The sequence below is a fragment of the Eutrigla gurnardus genome (genome assembly GCF_963514095.1).
Source record: "Eutrigla gurnardus genome assembly, chromosome: 15".
Classification (NCBI taxonomy): Eukaryota; Metazoa; Chordata; class Actinopteri; order Perciformes; family Triglidae; genus Eutrigla; species Eutrigla gurnardus.
The window spans coordinates 5,521,217-5,544,320 of NC_139938.1; the positions used below are offsets into that span (position 1 = coordinate 5,521,217).

Below are 23,104 nucleotides of genomic sequence, written 5' to 3' on the forward strand. Positions count from 1 at the left end.
AGTGCTCCCGTCACTCCGGCAGTGTCACAGTGGTTCAGACCATACGGGCAGCACTCCAATCTTAACAGCAATCAGCAGGGATATGAGCCTAAAAAGAAGTGAGAAGTTTGGCTCCTTTCCCAGGCAGTAAGACAAATCAATCTCTATTATGACAAGCAAACGGCTAAAGATATGGCGGTGGCTTCACCATGCCTGGTCAACAACGTGCATGTTGCTCACAGAGCAAACAAGCAAATGGAGAATCTGCAAAAAAACAAAACAAAACAAGGGTATGTTCTTACCTTTGGTAGTATGACATTGGCAAGAACTATGATTATAAATATAAGGGTATGGATGTTTGGGGTTTTTGATATTGTAGCAACACTATTTCAGTGTGGTCTGTAAGAAAAGCACAGTCGGTTCATTCAGCAGAGGCTCACATTCAGCTGTTTGTTCCTGTCTGCTGCAGCAGTATCTGCATGCTGTTCTCATGACCAATACCCCCAGCAGAGCGAGGCATATATGCACACCCTTTTATACAAGGACACACACACACACACACACACACACACACACACACACACACACACGGACGCACTCACGGACACGCTCACTCTCGTACACACACAAACGCGGTTTGTTACAGTGGCAGCATTTCACAGATAATGTCCCCACACTGAGCGTAGATCCATTTCCCTCATGTCATATTCCACATCAGTCAAGGTCACCTTCAGCTGATACAGTCCCTGTAACATCAGCACTTGACCTTGAGTTTAAACAGTTTCACCGAGGATGGACTCTTTTTTTTTGCAGGGCACATAATGTACCATGTCGCAAAAGGAGACAAAAGAACCGTTGTGGATTAATAGAAAGTGTTATTTTTTCTTTTTGTTCCGAGACGGTATGCGACCAGCCCTCCCCTATAAAACGCTGTGTCATAGTCTTGACTGAAAGCGAGCAAGGTGAAGGACTTTGTTTTTGCTCTCTATCTGTGGAAGTGGCATTAAAGAGCTCGCCGTGGCCCGGCCCGCCGTTCCAAATAAAGACGGCTTATTTGCACAATAGAACATGGCCACCAAATATCCAGCACGACTTCGCAATCAATGGATCTGAGAAAGGGCTCCAAATGATTTTCGACTTGATTGAATGACATAATTGACTTGATTATGCAAAGTTTTTCCCCTCCTTGAGGAATCCTCAAATGCTTAGGAGGAAACAAACAAATCAGACTTGATTGAGCAAGATCTCGCGCATGTTTTCTCTGTGTGCTTTTATAGCCTACTTGTGCATGCTTGGATGTGTCTGCAGCACTGCTCTCCCCATGCGTGAGTGTGTCGGCGATTAAGTGTATTTATGTGGGTGCATGATTACAGGTGCGTGTGTGTGTGTGTGTGTGTGTGTGTGTGTGTGTGTGTGTGTGTGTGTGTGTGTGTGTGTGTGTGTGTGTGTGTGTGTGTGTGTGTGTGTGTGTGTGTGTGTGTGTGTGTGTGTGTGTGTGTGTGTGTGTGTGTGTGTGTGTGTGTGCGTATGGGCAGGTTTAAGTGTCTCCAGCAAAAAAAAAAAAAAAAAAAAAGGCAAATCAGAGGAGATGTTGTGGGCGACTGCAGACGAGACGCAGAGCAAAAAGAAAGTATCGCTCCCTTTCTGTTTTGAGCGTGTCCTCCCTTTCTGCCTTACACATCCCGGGATTTATTAAATAACCTGCCCGTCACTGCAACCCGCCATTATCGCCACACACACACCAATCCGGGGACTTAGCCACAGACGGGGAAACCAATTAATTCAGTTTCCCCTCCGTGGAATCTTGGTGGCAGCATGCGTGTCAAGTCTGTCAGTCAGTCGTCGGTCTGTCTTTCTGTCCGTCTGCATGCACGCATGTCAAGGAGGGGGGGGGGCATTAGTGGGCATGGTCGCAGGGCAGCTAGTTATTTATATTTGTAGGAAGTTTGTTTTGGAGCACTTATCAATCATCACGCAAGTACAGCTTACGGCTCTGGCGAATGTTCTTCCTCACTGGGAACAAGCCATTTCACTGATATCGTGTGTGTGTGTGTGTGTGTGTGTGTGTGTGTGTGTGTGTGTGTGTGTGTGTGTGTGTGTGTGTGTGTGTGTGCGCGTGCGTGTGCTAGGCAGCATAGGCCAATTAGCAGGATGTGGTCCACAGAGATGGCGGCGGTTGGGAGGCAGTGGAGGGGAAACAGCTGGTGTGGCCACAATTGGGTCACAGGTTCTGTCTGTAACCTCCACACCTCCCCTCCCTCCCTCCCTCCCCCGCCTCAGTCCCTCCCTTCTGTCTCCATTCTGTCAGGGGGAGAGGTGGCATTTGTTATGGGGAGAGGCTGACAGCTCTCATGCACATCAGTCTCTCACTGCCACTCTCCCAGCCGTCACCATTAGGAAAGAGCACATGCCCGAGACCTGGCACAACTTCAGAGGAGCTCCTCTGCACCCACAGCTACCTTTTTTCTTTTTTTTCTCTATTTTTTTTTGTTGGGGGGGGGGGGGGGGGGGGGTTGTTTGTCACCTACAGTACACGCTGAAGGTGTGCATTTGAAGCGCTGGCGACAGTCATTTGAACGGAACCGAAGTGAGGTTCTGTTTGACTGATTCTAATGCATCTCAGATGGATCCCATTACCTGCCTAATAGTAGCCACATCCTGCCTTGCATTTCTCCTCTCTCAGGCAGCACACTGCACCTTAGCCCCGCGAGCCAAATGAGACAATCTTATCAGCACTGCCTGGCCTCCCTTTATATTCAAGGACTCTTAACTGGAGGCTGCTGCTATTTCTGTCTCGCAATAAAGTCAAATGAATCCGTGTGCTATTGTGTGCTGTTGTGCAAACTTATGAATTGTAAGGGAAGACAATGTTAGCCCTTGGATTTCCTTCATATGTAGGCCCTGAAAGTTGCCATTTTGTTGCTATTTTCATCTGATAATTTTGTTATGTTTTTGCATCATCATTTGTGTCTTTTAAATATGTTTACTTCCTGCCTTTGATTGTGTTTGCATAGCAAGCAGAAAGTCCCACTCCTGAACATTGTTTCTTATTATGTATTAGGGTTTTCTATAATTTGGAAACGCTTTATCTTGTTTAGAGCCGTGCTTGATCCAAGGTCAGAGATCGGTTAAAGAACAGCAGATGTAATTGTAGGGATGTGACCTCTTACAAAGTATTACTATGGTACTTGTTGGAGTATCTACACATCTGCAGAACCAGATCAGTGTAGAGACTCTGTGTTCCAGACAACCTGGAGGTCAGAATTATCCCGGTTGAGATTTCCAAACTTTGGACCTTCAAGCGGTCCCGGTGCACGATGCCAAACATAAACAAAAACCACAGCTGACAATGACAAACTGATGTTTCTCTGGCAAGTGTGTAACTCTCAGCAGTGCAGCCTCTAAATGTTGTTAGTTTTAACAATTTGCTGGATCACTTTTGTGCAGAGAAGATAGCTTTGTTAACCGTAACCAGCTAACTAATAACATGGCGACATATTCAGGCATCAATTTAGATGCAAAATAGGTTTCACTATATGACAGTATGTATTGTATTGATTAAATAAAGGGAAAAGTACTAAAAATAGACTTTATTGATAGTTTACCATGTATGATTGTCTTATACAGTCACACTGTGACATCCACAGAATTACAACAAATATAACAAAACCCTGCCCTAGCTTTAAATAACACCATTTGCATATAAGGCGAAGGTTTAATAAGGCAAAATGACTTGTCGGTCCCTTAAGTACATGCATATATTTGGTTTGGTATGGTGATAAATGCCCTCTCATTTTCCAATAATTCAAACACCTGCTAACAAAACACCTTCCACTCCAAAATGTTCCGCTGAGGCAAGCACTTGATTAAAGATGGGAGTGGGTGTGATGACACCTTATATATTTGGATCTGACGTACCAGCAGAGCCCTGCCCAGGCATGAAAAGACAGTTAAAGGCGTAATTAGCTGGGTTGGCTAATGCTTCCTCATTGGTTTATTGTAATCAGCTTTTGAGTGCATCTCATAGTGCCCTTATAGGCCTAAGCTGAAACAAGTCCTGCTCACTGACTCCGTCTCTGCTCTCCTGTCCATTGGCCGGGGCTTTGCAGTGCAAGCCCGAAGCTGACTTTCAGTTTAATCAGAGCTACTTGCTTCCATGTCACTGGGCTGCCACAATTGTCCCTTTATGTCCAGGCTGTCCTGGTTCTCATGCTCCACTGGTCCAGAGCCAGATCCTGGAGGTGGAGCTGAATGGGAGGAGGATGAGGAGGAGCTTAACCAGTTCACTGCCACTGGGCTCAGGAGGGATAAAAGGTAGACGCACAAAAGGTCACCGGGTAGACCAGCAAAGCAGAGGCCCGGACTCCCCTAAGATGAGACAACGGTCTCAACGTGGGGGACAGGAAAGCGATGACCTGTTGGAGGACATTGCAGAGATATCGATGCCAGTGGACAGAGATCATTGTCAGAGCAGAGAAGAGGTCGGCCTGCAGCAGCAGTGTTTGTGTTTCACCTCCGGCCGGGCGAGCGTCTGCATACTTCTCTCATACGGTCACTGAGAGGAAGCAGATGAGAGGAAATTATAAAAGCATCAGAAAAAAGAGATTCTTTGCTTAGTGCATGAAATTTGTTTTGGGGCTTTGGTAATCTAATAGCACGGCTGACATTTTGCGTGCCCTAAGATTTTGTAAAAGGAAGAAAAATAACTGTGTGACCATCTGTAAAGACTGTATGAATTAATTTTGCACACTTTGAACAAGTGCTCTACTGTTGTTCAGAGCGAACAAGAGTGGAGATTTTCAGGTCCTTCATGTAAAAACAAAACATAACAAATAGCCTTCAAAACAATTAACAACAGTATTGTAAAATCAGAAGTAGCAGACTAAATCATGAAATACTGCCCTGTTGGACCTGAACCTTTAGTATCAGCTAGAGTGGGTTGATAATTCAATTTGCTGATTTATCATCTTTCAATAGAATCACATCATGAAATCATATATTTAGTGTTCAGAATACACGATAACATGGTCTAAATGGATAATAACAAGCACCTGTTGCTCAGTAATATACTACAAAATACTCAGTAATTTGCATGTGTCGTGAGTATTTAATTCACACAAGAGTATACAAAACCATGTGGTTATTTCATATAGACTATTTTTTTGTTTAATTACCAGGAAATCTTACTATATGCATACATACAGTAATCAAGATATGAAATGACCCATATTGTGAAGGAGATTTTGGCCCGAGGCCTAGCAACAGCCCTTACAAAGAGCATGTAAATCACTGTGCACATATACTGTGCAGATATCATCAATAATAATACACGTGACATTGCTGTCATGTATCGCGTGTTATGTGTTTGATTGCAGAATTAAAATTCTACCTTGGATAACCATGCAATTAAGCTCACTACACTGGACTGTGAAGGTGGCCATCCAATGCACTTTCTCCTTGTGTTGATGTGCCGGAAGCTGCGAGGAGCTCTGTTCATTGTCTGAAATAGCAAAACATGGATGATTAATGCGGGGGGAAAAAATACACTTCATATGAGTGAAAAGAACCTAATCAAAAGGCCACAGTCCTTCATTCCACTTCCTCAGCTAGTGCAGGTGCACATTTGCATGCCATTTACATGGCGGCTCGCAGTGACCACTACTACTCCGACGTTTCACTGTCCATCATCCGCTGACATTCTGTGATTGTTTCCTCTCGGCTGCGACTCGCCCAATCAGTCGAGGATATAGTCTGGTTCCAGTGATTATAAGGAGTGATCAGAGCCGCAATGATGGAGCATGTGCCTTGCAGTGGCGATTTAGCCAGAGGCTTCAATCTCATTGCAGTCACTTGTAGTTAGTGACTGAGACCATGGCAGGGAGAAGGGCAGAGCAATATAAATGAATTGGCTATGAATGTGGACTCGGCTGTGGCGCTGCAGGGACACGCGGGGGGGGGTGGGGGGGGTTGAGGGCCAGTTAGACAAACTATTTCATATCCCCCTTGACCTTTATTTGCCCAGTGGCCCGGCAACATTTCCAACAGAGTAGCTTTTAAATGGCCGCTGAAGAATTGAGCTATAGTATTGGCATCATTTTTTATTTTGAGTGCGCGTTTCTCTTCGTATTAGAGAGGGTTTGTGTTCGTGCACGTGTGTTTTACTTACAGGATAAGACCGTTAACAAAAGATTAAATAGATTTTTGACTATTACTGATCCTCAGAAATACCTGTCAGGCGGCCTCCTCCTCCTCCTCCTCCTCCTCCTCCGAGACGCTGTTCAGCAGAGGCGCCTCTCAACGAGAGCTGTGGATCAGAGGAGATTGACACCTTTCTGTAGGTGTGTAGTCTCATCTCCCAGCTGTCCCTCCTGAAATGGCTCCCTCAGGATAAGCCGGGATTGGCTTGATTGTGTTATCGGCGACTGATCGGGTCATTGAATGATGGAATTTTGAGCCCCTGTTCTGCTTAAAGAATGAAATGTTTAAACAAGATTGACTGTGATTGGATCAGATCCAGCACCTGCTCAAAGGGTCAATCAGGTGAAGGCAGGAGGCAGCAATCTCTGCCGTGCTATTGTGACACGAATAGAGGAGGGGAAATGAATGTGTGTGTGTGTTGGGGCAGGGTGTTGGTGGTCGCCGGATGGTTGCAGGGCGGCGGCGGCGTGTAGGGGAGGGGGTAGAGATGCCATTCAACTGAGAAGAGGTTGAAAAATGTCATCAGAGGAAGTGTCATGAGTAATTTGCAGCAGTCTCACCATCAAACCCGTGTGGAGGTGGACGCCTCCACCTTCACGCCTCCACCTCAGCCTTGCAAAAAGCAATCTGGTCCTCAGGGAATCCCCATGTGGGAGAACGGTTCCGAAGGATTCGCGATTCAAAGAAGGGGTTTATTTCCCAGATGGACAGAAGTATGCTGTGTATAAGATTGGCATGGAATAAAGGGATTGAATGGTTGGCAGGCTGGCTGGACATTATTGGAAGGCAAGGTCCAGGGGAATGCTTTGAGGAAACTGCACTTTAGCATGTTTTTGTTGCCTCAAAATTGGCTCAAATTATGGAGATAATTCCAAAATAATGTGAGAGCGTGACATGAAGTTTTTCTTGTAAACGGACAAACAATATTGGTTGCATTCAGTGTAGCCTCGAGGTGTAAAAAAATGTGTTGAGAGCATTTCCTGCCTCATAAAACCTATTTGCAAAGCCGATTTGTGCTGGCACATTGCGACATACATCAGTGGAACGGTGTGACACCGTCGGTAGGACTGTATACCGCATCACCCGTGTGTGCACTTGTACTGAGCAAACACTCGTAGTAGAACAGCCACATAGCACGACTAGAGGTATAAAACTCCATGGGAGACTTTTAAAAAAACTTGTTTGTGTTAAGCGTCAGCTTTCAGACAAAAAGGAACCCACGATGCAGAATACCAAGCGGGAGGCGAAGAAACACACAGTTTGTGTTCAGAGTTCAGTGTGGCAACTCATACTACCTCAATTTACCATGTTTATAAGACGTAATATGTATAGTACTTGTGGTCATGCATATTAAGGAATGTTTTCCTCTTTGTTTTATTAAGTTTGATGTTGTCTTTCTTCCAATGTATCCCATTTATGAGCCTCACAACAAGCTCTGACCACCTTCTAGCATCTTAATTGTTTTAAAACATTAACATGCCATGCAAAATCCCTTCAAAGTCCCTTCAATTCCTATTTCTCCGGCGTTGGATGAGCAGATTGCTGAGTCTGAAGTGCATGCTTTTAAGTGTAGTGGAGACGAGGCGTATTTGAGTGGTGGTCCCAAGAAGGCGACGCCGGCCTCTGAGTGACAGACCTCGTGTCCCGGCTTGTCACAGCCAAATGAGAAACAAAATGATGGTGTCACATTTCAGCTCTCATCTGAAAGGCTTCTTCTTTTTTTTTTAAGAGGATGCAAAACTGCTCTTCAACCCATAGAACCCTTTTCCATCCTCAGCAGACATTTTTGTTAACACCCCGTCCCCTCCCACCCCCTCCAAACCAGCGTGCATGAACCATGACTCAGCACCACCTGGAGAACAGGCAGTCGACAGTACGGCTGAAATGATGACGGTGCAGAATGCTCGGCGTACATCTGAGCTGATGCACACGGCTTGTTCAAGGTGTTTGTTTTGGTCCTCGGGGTGGATTCATCCCGAACGCCTCAACCACAAGGTGACAGCAAAACAATGCTGCTCTAATGCTTTATTCACATGTTTAGAGGTATATCGTCTTACAATATTATTCAGTATTGTCCTTTTTTTTTTTTTTAAATGTCCACAACTTACACCGGTAATAGGTTTTCCAAAATGAATCCATAAACTTATCTAGAGGGAAAAAATAGCTTTTGTCCTGATTGTTAATAACAATCAGGACAATAACATTTTTGATAAAGATGTAAAAAGAGAAAGATATACTGCCGAATGTCGGTTTTAACGCTTCCATACAGCAACAATCACACATAATCATATGCTTTTGTGAACTGGATAGGTACATTAACATAATGGTGTACTTGGCCTTCTCCATTTGATTGACTGGCATCCCACAACACAGCCTTTTTTTATTTTTTACACAGCACAAAAGGGAACTCAGTACAAGTGCAGAGAAATGACTCTGAGTAGCTTGTCGCCTGTGCTTCTTCAGCCACCTACTGCAGTGTGACCAGGACCACAGGCAGCTCCGGCTATGAGCGCCTCCCACACACCGCACAGCCTCCTCTCAAATCACTGGGTAAATGTTCTTACATGGAAATGTACACAAGGCGATGCGAGGGGCTAATGAAGTCTCGACGGTTTCACATATCTGAAACGCTCACTCCTGTGTGTCTGAATGTCCTCTGGCCTCTTCGTGTTAGCAGATCTACATTTAAGGCCTAAAGTCATCCGTTCTCTGTAATGATAATGTTCAAGAGCATGTTTGCTAGTTTCTCTGTCGATACGACTGTAAAATCCAACATTAGTAGTGACAGTCTTATTACGTCCTGTGATATGTAGCCAGGGCAGAGAAAGTAGGCCAGGCCAAACGGGGTAATTGCATTGAAAAATGGAGTTTCAGTAAAACATGTGAATGCAGCAGTTCCAGTTGTTTCCGACCTGTAACAGCATCTTTGTTTAAAGAATCTTTATAACCTCTATTTACATTTTGGCAGCTTCTCCAAGCCATGCTAGCAGCCTCACAGGCTTTGCTTACGACTGGGATTTAAGCCAAATGTTTAAGTCCGAACCGGTCGTTTTCACTGAAAACAGTAACGTTGAGGAGGAGCTCGAGACAGGAAGCCCTCTTACTTTTTACAGAACAGTTACAGTTTCAATCCCCCCCGAACCAAAACATGTCAGTCTCATGATGGCGCTGGAGAAAACGTCATCACATCACGCTGTATCCTCTGGCGACCATAAATGTCTATTGTAAATGTAATTGCTTGCTATCTCATAGTTAGCTATATTCATATTTACAACCTGCGGGTGTCGATGCATTTGTTCATTTATAATGGCGGCACGCATACAGTGAAATGACTCAGTGCTCATCTACTGTAATAACAGGGGGGGGGGGGGGGGGGGGGACTACCGGCACCCTGTCTGCACAGCATTGCACAGAACATTTACCCAGGTGTAAATGGACCACTGATGTGCCTAACGTTATGGGTTAGATTTTAAAATGGGTCCACTTATCCACCTATTTGCATGTGTGTTTAGTTAATAGAGCCAATCAAAGTCATCATTTGATCCACAGGCGCTGGAGAGAGTCTGAAGGTGGCTGGAACATTATACACTGCAATTTGGAAATCAAATTAAAACGTATGTTTCAGTCAATGTATGTACTCCATATACAGTCTATAATCAGAACCCATATTTTTTTTTTATTCCTGGCATACTGTTTAGATAATATGTTGGGCAGAATGGTGGTCTATTCTGATCATTAGCTGTTTAAACAATTACCGGTGAGTTTTGAGTGATTTAATAGCTCTCTTGCTGTTTCTCTCCAAAGCCCTTTTGCAATGATTGAAGGGAACAAACTGCTGTATTACTGCACGCTCAACCAAAGCTCATTTTGACTTGAAGCAACTGTACGGCAGTCACAACTTCCAGGGGAGTTACCTGGGGCGGAAAGAATTAACAAAGATGTCTGACGGTGCTGAGATTTATGTTACTGGTCGACTTTTTTTTTTAGAATACCTCTATAACCTAATGATGATTTAACTGTACTAAACAATATAAAACCTTACATTTCCAATATGATTTACATGGATGAACATAGGAAATCCACTGAGTAGCCCGTTTGAGTTTATTTGTTCGTATGTCACCGACATATCAACGTGAGCTGGTGGAGCTGTGAAGCCATTTTTGTGTTTCTATGTGAGGAGAGGGGGGATATACTGATGGGGATGCAGTTAAGGTAGATCATGATATAAATGGTAAATGCATCTTATAAAAATCCACGTCCAGGCGCATCGTAAAGAAGATGCGAACTGGTGGAATATAAAATCAGGCTGGTATTGAAAGATAAGATGCACTTAATGTACTGTCGACTCGTCAGTGAGTGTCCGTAGTGAAAAGAGGCCATCGGTAATTACACCAGGCATTTCTCCGCTTGGTAAAACAGAAAGCACTTCGGGGTTACGGGCTGAGGTGAAGGTCGACATTAGAGTGGCGCATCTTGTTTCATATTTAGGCTAATTTATCCGTGTGTGTCTACATGGCGGTCGTTATGGTTCCCTTTGTCCTGCTGACCTCTGTGTCCGATTAACCGTCGTTTCTATGCCTTTATACTCGCTCCTAAGAAAGGACTTACGCGGCGGGCGAGCGGGCGTGCGTTTGTCGCCGGGGGAGCGTCGACACATCCCTATCTTAGCTGCCATGCCATGAATAATCTTTAGCTTATTTTCTGAAGTGGTATCTCAGGGTTCTGGTCGAATTGTCTAAAAGCTAAATAAATCTGCTTGATTGAACTAATGGCACAGAGCCAAGATCTGGCACCGAGTCTCCTCTCTCAGCCTAATCTTTTTGTCACGGACACATTGACCAGGCTCTCTCTCTCTCTCTCTCTCTCTCTCTCTCTCTCTCTCTCTCTCTCTCTCTCTCTCTCTCTCTCTCTCTCTCTCTCTCACACACACACACACACACACACACACACACACACACACACACACACACACACACACACACACACACACACACACACACCAAAGCTCCCTCCCAAGCCACTTCCTGATCAGGAAACTTTGAACCCAACATGTGGCCCATAAGTCCTATCCACAGGTAATTAGGTTTGATGGTTAGTTGAGCAGAAGCATGGATTTTATCCCTCTTTCCGTCTTGCCTGGAGCGTTGCCTCAACTTGTTTTTGATAAGCCCACTGCCAGCCCAGCATCGCTCTCTTCCAGCTGATCACACCTTGTAAAAGCCACCAAGGAACACTCGCACTCATCCCCCTTTTTAAAGAGGAATCACCCACTAACATACACCTTGTAGTCTAGGAAGGCACACGTCGGTCCTTACAAGGCCATACATTTAGCATTCTGATTCAAATGAACCTCTCCACACACACACATTGAGTACCTGACTGTCTTTTGTGGTAAATCACAGCGTATTTCTCCCTCTAGTGGTTTAGGTGAAACCAGCTGTGTTGGATGTGCTCGTGACAGACAGGGATATGTTAATGTTCCCTCTCACTGACACTCAGACCAACTGGTGGGAGTATTGCCCAAGCCGAAATTGCATTTCATTAAATTCATTGAATTGGCTTGACCAAATGAGTGTCACTTAACATTTTGGCTCGCGGATTACTTTTGTTTCAGTTCCCCCCCTTTTTTTTTTCTCTTCCCATGCAGTGTTTATCACAGATACGCCCTCAAAATGTAGTATAATGATTTGAACTTGGAAGCACGTCCTTGACTGCTGAGCTGTGTCATATAGTGCAAGTGTTAATTGCTGGTGCTGGTGTTGTGGGCAGGCCGGAATTACTTTGGAAACAGCCTTGGATTCCTTTTGAATGTGATACGAGGTGAACAGAAAATGGACAGGCGGTATCATGCTCAAGTGACGGATTGATTGCATCGAAGCATCTGCCAGCAAGTCTTTCAGCTGCCAGCTCGCTGTGTGAATGACTGTGTGTAAAAAAATAAAAAACCCAAACCGAACTAACAGGGAAATAGGAGCTGCCATTACAGCTGTGTTTCTTAAAAAGCCGCCTCCATGTTGTAGCTTGGTGACTATACGCTATGATAGGAGTATAACGGATTTGCACAAGGATGCACATTGCATGCGCCGGTTTGATTGATTCGTTTTTGACACGCTCGGAATTGGCACAGGGATATTTGTGCAAATATTTTGTGTGCACATGCATTTGAGTGTGCGGTCCTGTGGACAAAACCGACTCGGGGAAGTAAATGTCACTTTGGCCATCTGCTTGTGCGCTGCCTGCTTTGGCTCCAACCTTGTTTAATGTGGAACTGGTATGTGAATAGAAGTGACACGCCGACACCGTGGTACATCTTAATAGGCACATGGAGCACACACTCTACTTCACTGAATAAAAGCAAAAAGGAGGCGCGTGCTGTTTTTGTTTATTCAAGGGAAAAAAAGGTGAATGCAGTGTTTTAGAACGTGTGATGTCAATCTTTGCGTAAAATTAAAAAAATGGAAATAAAATAAAGGAGCTTCCTTCATTTTAAGATGTATTCTCACAATGTAACAGTCTCTGTGTTTGTGAGTATATGCAGTGCGTTTAGTGCCATAGGTTGCCTGTTTGAAGCATGTCCGTGCGTGTGTTTATCTCCAGTCTCAGGAGTGCCGGTACAGCACACCGGTTATTTAAGCTGGTCCCAATCCACAGTCCAGACGTGGCCCTGGTCCCTGCTTGTCTTTGTCCAGCCAACTAAGCTACAGCTGTGCGCTGGCATCGGTTGTGGTGGTGCCAGTCAGTGTTTGTACACACCACAACCATCACCTGCACCCCCACAGAGCATACGCATGGTGTTTACCCGCTAGCAGGCATGGGACAATGTGGACATTTCACATCACGATTATCCAAAATAATTGGGAAAAATTATATTATCCCGATAATCATCAAAATACACTTAAATACAGTGGTATCACTTTATATTTTGTTAAGAAACAAATATTTCTATTGTGTTACCGATTGGATTTAAGTTGTTTTTTTTGTGATAATAAATCGTACATAAATTATAAATCGTAATTTATTTTGCATCCCGTTTTTTCTTTAAGACTCACTTTCACTTCTCTAACAAACTTGTTCAACAGATTTCACTTGTGAAGATGTTTCAATTATGAAGATAATGGAAATTCATTAAGATCAACTTATAGTGTGTTTTTCATATGATTCTTTATCTTCCTATCCCACTAAAGCATTAGGAGCAATGTTATTCAGCCTTTCAATAATCATTAGCTGCACTTTTATACACTTAAAAAGTATTAGTATCTTTACCTTTGAAATGATGTAGTCAGTTAACATCAGTTCCTCTCTTTATATGTTGTGTTTCTGTCTTCATGACTCCAACCTCGTGCTCTCATCTCGGGGCGATCGTCTTCCTTCTTTTAGGCATTAAGTGCACTAAAAGAAGAATGCAGATGCACACATGATGGCAGCTGATGTGTTTTAGAGAGCGAGTGGTATTTACACAGCATGAGGTTCCTCCCACGGTGCGCCAGACTTGAATTAGCAGAATGGCACATACTTCAGAATTATGTTCCTATATCGGTTCAATGTTTCGCTTTCGCAAATTAGAAAGGAAAAAAAAGGAATTCCACCAATGGTGTTCCTCTTTTAATTAGGAATCATTTAGCTAAATTGCCACACCGCCATCTGGTTTGAGGGTACAACACATGCCAAAGAGATGTACTTTTCCTTTTGATGAAAAAGGAGGGAAACTCAAATGGAGTTTTAGAAGTGTTACCCATGTCACTGACACGGATCAACACTGAAGTGAGTTGAGGTCTGATTTGGTTCCTCGAGTCAAACAAAAGCTCTCTTGCAAGACTTTTATGTAGCTCAGATCTCTAGCTATCAGTTTCTCTGGCTCCGTGTTATTAATATGATTGTGTCCATATACACGAAGGACATTAATTCTGCGATAAGGCGAGCGTTACTACCTGCAGCCCCGCAGACTCACCCCTCCACCCTCCACCTGGCTGACTGCCTCGTCATTGGCAGCTCGCACATGTGGCCAAACTGTAAATCAGACTCCCGACTTTCCATTCAAGTGCCCCACTCAGGGGACTGCGCTAGCCTTTATTCTGACCTTGTGGACCTTTTTATAGGCTTAGAAAAGAGCAGCGGAAAGGAGATAGCACCGCAGTTCACACAGAAATGAAGAGCCGAGTATCTCTTACCTTTTTGATTCAAATCTGACCTCGTGGCATTTTAGAGAAATTTGTGCATTTGAGGCGCACCTTCTTTTGAGTCTAACATTTCAGCGTGCACTCTAAATCACCCACAGTTTAAATACCCTCATGGAAATACAGAGCGGTGTGATTTAAGAAAGAAAAGATCAGAGTGTCACTGCGTTGTTAGAGATACTTTCCTTCCAGAAGAGAGCTGGGCGCCGGTTTTGGTCTTTGTCCCCCCGCAGCTGATGCTCTGAAGAGAGTTTGGCAGGGCTCAAGCTATTCACTCCCCCTCCCCCGCTTTTTCTATCCCCCGCTCTATCTCTTCCCTCCATCACACCTGATTGCATTTGACAAATGCCCCTATTGGCTCCATATCATCAGGTGCAGTGGAGGCAGCCTAAGACTATATTACTCTGCCCGTATACCACATCTGTTCTCCATTTTGCATGGCTGACACACTTGCTTCCTGCGAGGCTCGGATGGGGCCAAGGCCCTGTCAGTGGAACAGCTTCATGAGTCGCAGGTTGCATCGGCTAAGGGAGTCCTGGTGAGTGCGTTGGACGTGGCCTCGCTTCCAGAAGGTGTGGACCAGGCACGAGGGGGCACGGTTATTCACCACGGTGGAAATCATGTTCACATAAATTCTGTTGACAGACACAGTAGGAGGGTACAAATTGGTTCTGAAGTGGAGCCGGTTCCAGCCACATAACAACTGGGGGTGTGTTAAGAAATGTCCTTTTCATTTCTGTGTATTGATCGCTAAAAGCCATGTTCGGCGTGCATGTGACCTGGTGTACAAGTTGATACGTTCTGATGTATATGTGTAATATGACAAAACATTAACTGCCTAACAAGCTAAGAAAGCAAGCATAAAATCTGTTCATTCGGTTTTTGAAGGGAAAAAAATACAAATAAAAAAACTACCGTTATGAGGCAGACCATGACATCACTCCATGTCCTAGCCGGTGCTCCAGCTACATAATGTAGATGATGATGATGTGTTTTGAGGCAACAGTTAGCTAATCTGCCACTGTTATATTACTACATTACCCAGCTTGACCCGTGACACACACCCTTAGCAGCTGATTATGAAATAAGGACTTCCAAAGTGACTTTGGGGAGATTTAAGTGGGGAAAACGCTGGAGTGCCTCCTAACGGGTGGGGGGGGGGGGATGCTGATGGACTGTCATGGCTGCCGTCTCATCAGCAGGAAGGCAAGTAGGTTCGGCCCAGTAGTTGCCACGTGGTGGCAAGGTTAGGTCACATCAGCTGGCCCTGACTCCCATACAAAGAAGACGCAGCATATGAAAAGCAAAAACTCTATTTCACCCAGTCGATATTTTTGGAATTACTTTCAATTTAGAAGTAACAAATTGAGGAAGGAGGATAAAAAGAGATGATGGAAAAAATATTGGCTCAAAAGTCACAAAGGCAGGAGGGGTGAGGGGGGGCAGAGAGACTCAAGACTGCCAGAAAGATGGATAGAGAACCTCAAATCTATGAGGTTCCTCACATGCGTCACGCGTCCTCATGAGTCAACCAGACACTGCACCTGCTGGGTGGTAATTGGAGGGCTTCCTGGGAGAGGTGGCCACAGCGAGGCTTTGCCTCTGGGCCACCCTCAACAGTCTGCTCTAATTGGCACAGCGCATCGCCTCGCTCCGAGTATGCACCGCACACGAGCTTATATTGATGAGTCAACGATGATCAGTTAATCATCCTGAAGACTTCCGATCTAACAGGAATACATTATCGATGCACGCTCCATGCTGATATTAATTCACTCGCATTTATTCAATGAATAATTGAAGTGCATCTTTTCAAGGTTTTGCCAGAAAAGCGTGGATTTTCATAAGCTTTTATGGTTAATCAATTATTAATTGCTGATGTGGCCAATGATTTGATTTAAAAAAAAAAAAAAAACAGCATTCCCACCACAGACGCTTTAGCTCTGTGAGTGTGGTTAGTTAGCTGTGCTGTTTCTCCCAGCCCACCCATTAGTTTAAGTGGGGGGGCACTGGCGCCATATGGTAGGTCCTTGACTGTGACAGACTGACACATTAGTCATTGATGGCTCACAGCCTCTCGGATGATAGGCAGTGCTTAAAAGGCTGACCTACAAACACACACACACACACACACACACACACACACACACACACACACACACACACACACACACACACACACACACACACCGAATTGATCCTGAAACACTCACAGTAAATATAGAGGCATTTTAACAGAGGTCGTGTCAGCTCAGTCAATCTGGCAGTAATGTGCATGTGTGTAAAAATAGTGAAATGAGAGACACAATAGAATAATCACGGCCGCACTAGTTACGACCCCATGATGACAGGACTATGGATCGGTCTCTGTCCATTTGCTCAGTTAATTTCACGCAACATGGCAACATTGTGCATCTTGCCACAGCGTTTTAAAGAATTCAATGATTGGCCTGATGGCGCGCTATAATTGGCACTCAAAACAAAAGACATATTTGCTCCTGATTGGCTCAGGAGGGGTTCTGCCTTATTCTTGGGAGACGGCACATTTCCTGTCACCTTGGCTTTTAATACATTTTTGCCACTCAACCTGAAATAAATGCAGTAAATTCCCCCCACTAGTAATGTCTAGTGTATTTGGCAGTGGACAGAGAATAACTGGTGTTTACTTCCTCCAATCTGATTATTTTTGCATTCAGAGTGTAACCAGGCAGCAACCTTCGGTTCTGAAAAAGTGAAGCAAACTCTCAAGTGCTTTAAACCTGCATTCTTTCTCTTGGCAATCAGGAGGCGACTCCTCTGGTAACAAAAATGAGTCTGATTGTATCGAAGTCAATGAGAACATGTTGCTAGTTTCAAGTCTTCATTTAGTGAATTAGGGTCCCATTTAGAGTCAAATCAATGATAAAGCAGGGCATGCTTTAGGGTGTGGCTCTCTTGTGATTGGGAGGTCGCTGTGGTCTCGTCTTGAACCTTTTACAGTGTCTTTTTAGTTCATGAAAGTTAAATGAGCAATATGTGACATAGCAAAGCAGCAAACAACTATTTTCTATTGAAAGATATAGTGGAGTTACTCTCCCTGTGTGTTGTTATCACAGCTTCTCCTTACTCCGTTGACTTAACCCACGGATGGTGCTCCGCTAGCAATCACGCTAATGCGGTCCCAACCGACAGCATCTCCGCGATAGCGTAGCACCTACCCTGAGGTTCTCCCTCACGGTTAGCTCTGTCTGCATGTTAGCCGTAGTTTGTACCATTAGCACCATTAGCAGCATTAGCTACAGGCCACTGGCTGAGACCTCAGAGCCGTTGTAACATTTTGTTTGACTAAACTAGTCTTGTTGTCTTCGTCTTTGCTGCAACCTCCCGGTTGCAAAAAAACCCCAAGATGGCGACGGCCAAGATGCTGAACTCCAGGCTTTAAAATCGTCATCCATAAACTAATGGATGACATCACAGTGACTACGTCCACTTTCTTTTATTCAGTCTGTGAGCGTCACAGCTGATTGCAGCTCAGTAGGCCTGGAACAGCGTGCTAAGCATCGGCGTCCGCCTCAGGGAGCTGTTAGCAGATCTCCCTCTCCTCTTACCTTTAACGCTCCTCAACAGCACCAAGGTGCTTGCACGTCCTGTTTGAAATGTGTCATCAGCTGTCTTGGCAGCTACGTCGCCACATAAACCTCTGAAGTGATGGCACTTCTTGCCTGGAAAGGTCATCGCAGGAGTGGGTTAAATGTCCCCTGGAGGAGAGAGCGGCAAGTCAGACGCTCTGTGATTTGTGTGAGTTTTTCCGCTGCTGGAGCTGCTTCACCTCTCCGGATGACCTTGACCAATTCTCCCTCGGTTTTAACTCCCAAGTCACTTTCTAGAAAAGTGCCCGGCCACCATGTGTCAGATGTGCCAGAAGTCATTAGTCTTAGTCTGATTGAGGAGCTGAAGAAATAAATAAAAAAAAATAAAAAAAAGGACTGCCATTAGAGGTCAAGCCATCACAACAACCCGCACACAAAACACATCCTCCGTTTTGGTTTAATCCAATTAGACATCCACTGAAGCTTCAGTTGTTTTCAGGCAAGCCTGATTAACTTTGTTGTGCAAAGCTGTGCTTGTTCCCGTTATTTCACCACTTCCTTGTGTTTGCTCAAGAAATGATCCGCTTTTTATCTACTCTTTAACTGACTTTATGATGAATTGTATGGCTAAAATGATCATCTTAATTGTCTGTATGATTAGAATTATCACTAGTGAACTAGACACTTTTAAATTGACAGCAATGTCGCCTCCACATTAATTAATTACAATCCACGCGTCTTATGGGATATATAGATTTCACAAAATATAAACTGAATTGAAGGGTCTGTGCACCCATATTCAAAAACAAGAACATTGTTCCTTTTTATCCCTGGTGGGATGTAGTCCTATAGATAGTTAAGGTACAAGTGCTTATTTTGAGATCTATTCTTTAGTCGTTCTGCCTGTAAAGGTCACAGCACTGAAAAATGACATTAAAACTATTCCATAGCTACTTAACTGAAACCGTGTTTCTGCTCGGGCACAGACCTCTTTGAGCCTTCTTCTCTAGTCTGCTTTCTTGCAAATGAAAGCCGTGTGTTTTGAAATAATAATGCAGCTATTGCAATCACAGTGATAATCTGGTCATATTGCACCGGAAGAACCACCTGTTTGATGTACAAAAGAAACACCTGTTTTTGATCTGGTTCCAATGCAAGCACTTTGAACACGCAGTTTAAAAATACCGATGTCCTGGTTGAAATGAGGTCAGGTGCTGTTTTGCCACTCGAGTATGGATCGGGAATCTGTATTTTTGTTTGTGATAATAAAGCGAATCCTCTCCTCGCGTGCCGCGGTCCTTCGAGAAATACGGTTTAGACGACGGCTTAAGCCGGAGCCGTTATTATTGAAAACAATTTCTAATTCTGCCGTTCGCTAAATCTTTGTAAAATATCATTCCGGGGGCCTCTTGTGTAACAAACCTCTGCGGCGTGGCCCTCCCCTTGTTTTTAAAGACGCTGTTTGGAATTCATTACCGGGACTCCGTATGCAGATTCGGAAAAGGGCTTTGATTAAAGCTCTAACAAGCACTTGATGGTTGGGGATATCACATTTCCTTTTGTTTTAATGCACTCTGTTAGGCTCACTCACAGTTAATAAGTCACAATCAATCTACCTGCTGTACGCACTGAGGCTTTGTAAGAGCTTAACAGGACCCCTGAGAGATGGAATAATTTCACTTGTGAAACAGACTGACAGAGTGAGCGCGCTCATTGATGTTTGCGTCTGTGTGCGATCGTAAGCGCTCCCATTGTATATTTATGTGCTTGTGTATGAGGGTGTAAGAGAAGAAGGAGACTGCTAAAGGAAGGCTGTCAGATATCGCCAGACTGCTGTGTATTGTCTCCGCGTTCCCCTCGGAAGAGTGGGTGCAGTCGCCTTGAGCTAGCGTATCGCATTTGATGACCTCAGAAACAACTCTTCCAGGATATCTGACTTGTGCTTTCCAGTGTTCAAGTCATCCCCTTCTATGGATGGAAATATCAGACTTCATCCGCGGGTGTTGGAGAAACTTTAGCAAAATAGAGCACAAATAACGCCAAATGCGACAAAGGTCTTCCTGCACATTTGGTGTGCTTAGCGTGTCGAAGCTGTAACGCAGCCGCGTGCCCATGAACCTTGTGACGGATTTCAGTTAAAGGTCCTGTTTATGGTCCCCGTTAAATGTCTTTGCTGAGGCATGACGCGCAGGGAAACACTCTTTTGAGGCCCAGAATGCACCGTTGCCGTTTTCTCCCCAGTGACATATTAAGCTGGCATTTTAGCAGTTTTAAGGTTGATTGAATATTTCATTAAATTCAGATTTGTTCCTTTTGATTTATTGCGATTAAATATTCTGTAGGTGCCCATACTGAACAAACATAAAGAGCCACTATGGATGATTATGAATGTATATTAGCTGTACCAGAATATGGCAGGTTAGTGGCTGTGGGTGGAAGCCAGTGTTGTAGCATAGATAGTTTGTAAGCCAGAGTTCACAGTTTTTGGAATCGATTATAAGCAGAGGTTCTTCTTGGGGTTAAGGACTTTTATCCACAACTGGTGGAGGAGGCACTTTCCCTTACATAAGTAAAGCTAGAGGTGCAAACCTGCAGTTATTTAGTGCATACTGTCAAGCTACACTAAACTGTTTGTCAGATTAAGTGAATCTGGTCCACAAGCTGTAGATTCTGTGTGCGCTGAAGAAAAGCTGGTATTCATACACATCCCCGGCTCTGTGAATGGGAAACAAAGTGGCACAGAGAAATTCACAAGGTGTTTTTCCATATTCTCAGCTTCTATTGAGATTTAGATGAGCGTTCACTGCGTGTGTTATTATATGGCTATTTAATACAGTTACATATGGCTGTAATTCTGGAATATTATATTGGCCGTCAAAAAGAAAGTGGAGCTTAAACCCTGACCTACACCCAAACTCGATGCATGCGTTTGTGCTCCTTGCAGTTGGGTCCAACTCGGCAAAACTTTACAAAATCTACTCGGGGGCACACGAGCATGGACGTTGACATTCTGGATGAACACTGCATCTCACACAGCTCCACGAAAGATCTTGAGGACATTTCAAAGTTCCCTCGCTGCTCCTCCCGTTCATATCCTCACCCAAAACACAGAGATGCCGGCGGGGCAGTAACTTCCCGCATCTTGTCCTTCCGATGGGTTTTCACAAAAATAGCACCTGAAGCAGCTCATTTATTTTTTTTTCCAAACCATTTATATAAAGGCACTGCATTTTTAATTGAAATAGAGAAAGGCCTGTGGCTGCAGCTAACACTGTACAATATGGCAGGGCAGAGTCAAGGCCGTAATTGTTTTGATTCAATTTGATTGAGGCAGAAAAAAGGGGGGGAAGTTACTTTGCAAAGGAAAAAAGAAACAATCTATTATGCTTTCTAGGTATTTGAATAAATACCTCCGTCTTGTAAACAAAGATTGTTATGCTGAATAGCTGTTTGGTGCCATTATGTAAATGTCATTAAAAGACCAATGCCTGGGTTAGGATCTTAGAAAGAGAGAGACCACCTAAACAACGTCAAATCTGCAGCCTCAGTCGTCACTTGAAAAACCCTTAAATAATGGATTTGTGCAGATAATTGACTTAAAATCATGGGTGTTCATCACGTACCTGCAGCGGTGCTGTACGACCCGGGCGGCCGGCCTCTTCTCTAAGTGGATAAACTGGTTTTATTGTCCATGATGGATCCCAGCGTCTAACTCACCGCCACTGACAAATTATTGTTCTTAATCCAACTGCATCACAGGTGCACTCTGCACCTTTGGTAACCAGACGTAGCCTTTTTCCAGCGTTGTGTGCATCATACACCTCACATAACTGATTGCACTTGAGGATGAGTCACACAAATGGGCTCTCGCACATTCGCTTCACACCTGTTAATAACTGTCCACCTTCTTGTAATATCACCGCTGCCTGCACTCCCCGTAGTATTTAGAAGAAAAAGCCGAGAAGAAGCAGTTGTATTGAAACATTTACACTGATGCCAGCAATTCACCAAATTAAGAGTATGTAACCTTTCTGACACAAATCTGTTTGTAGATTTGAAGTTTAAGCTTGTTGATGTTTTTTTTCGCCCTTTTTTTTTCTTCCTCCAAACGCTTTACACTTCAGAAGGCAGCATATTTCTACTGTCAGAAGTTCTAGTCTGATCCTTCACTCAAAACACAAAGCAGCCAAATGCAACATTGAGCAGGCTTTTTCCAGCCCTATCTGAAAGAGATTAGAGGAACATGCATTTCCTTCTTTGAGCTCACATTTCAAACTCTGCCTCCACGTCATTACTTAACCACTGGTGGAGCACTCGTTAGAGAGAGGAGGGGGGGGCTGCGAGCTACATACTGTAAGTAGGCCCAGTCAGCTTGGACATCTTGGTCATGGTTTATGTTTGGACCTCTAATTAGATTGTCCTGACTAAATAGCTCAGTAATGGGATCACAGGGATCATTTCTTACAATCATATTCTCATCGTCGGGTCTCTTTCATGCGTGCTACGTCTCCGTTTTCCCCCCGTAGCACAAACGGAGAATCCAGGCTGTTAGAGGGGCTGAATGTAGTTGGGTGGTATGTCGTCGGAGAGCTCCCTCATAGCAAACACATTCTTCTGAGATGAAATGTGCTTGTGAGAGAGAGAATCCTTTCATGCTGTCTACAAAAGCCTTCTACAAAATACAAATAGCTATTTACCCTGCTTTAAAAAAAAAAAAAAAAACCCTCCTCCATCCTCTCAGTGCCTGTCAGAGTTTTCAGTGGACCTGTGTCCAACAATAGCGGGACATGCTATGCTAACACCACCGCAGGGATGCCACAGTGAGTGATGAAGCAGTGGTTTGTTGGGCGGTTGTAAAATCGAGACTTGACGGGTAAAGGTAAACGGGTGAAAACCAAACGGCAGCATATCTCCCCGCAGCACAAAGCAGCCCTGCAGGCTGTGTTCTCCATTGCGACAGGTTGAATGTGGCCTAATAAAAGAGAGACAGAGCGGAAATTTCAGCCAATTCCCGCAGATAAGAGGGTATTGTTTCAGCAACTCATGAGCTTTTTGTTAGAAAAATGTGAGAATTTAGATTGGCTAAACGAAACAAGAAATCTTTTTCTTCCCCTTCTCTTTTTTCCCTTCTTTGTGTTTGAGGCCCCGTTTTATAAAGACAAGCTAAGGCGGCAAAATGAGTCC

The 23,104-nt window shown here is 44.2% G+C and overlaps 1 protein-coding gene across 10 annotated transcripts in view; it reads left to right on the plus strand.

The window, feature by feature from the left end:
- LOC311026318 (RNA-binding protein Musashi homolog 2) overlaps nucleotides 1-23,104 on the plus strand; it is a 227,110-nt gene that overhangs the window by 70,225 nt on the left and 133,781 nt on the right. The gene's annotated exons all lie outside the window — the stretch shown is intronic.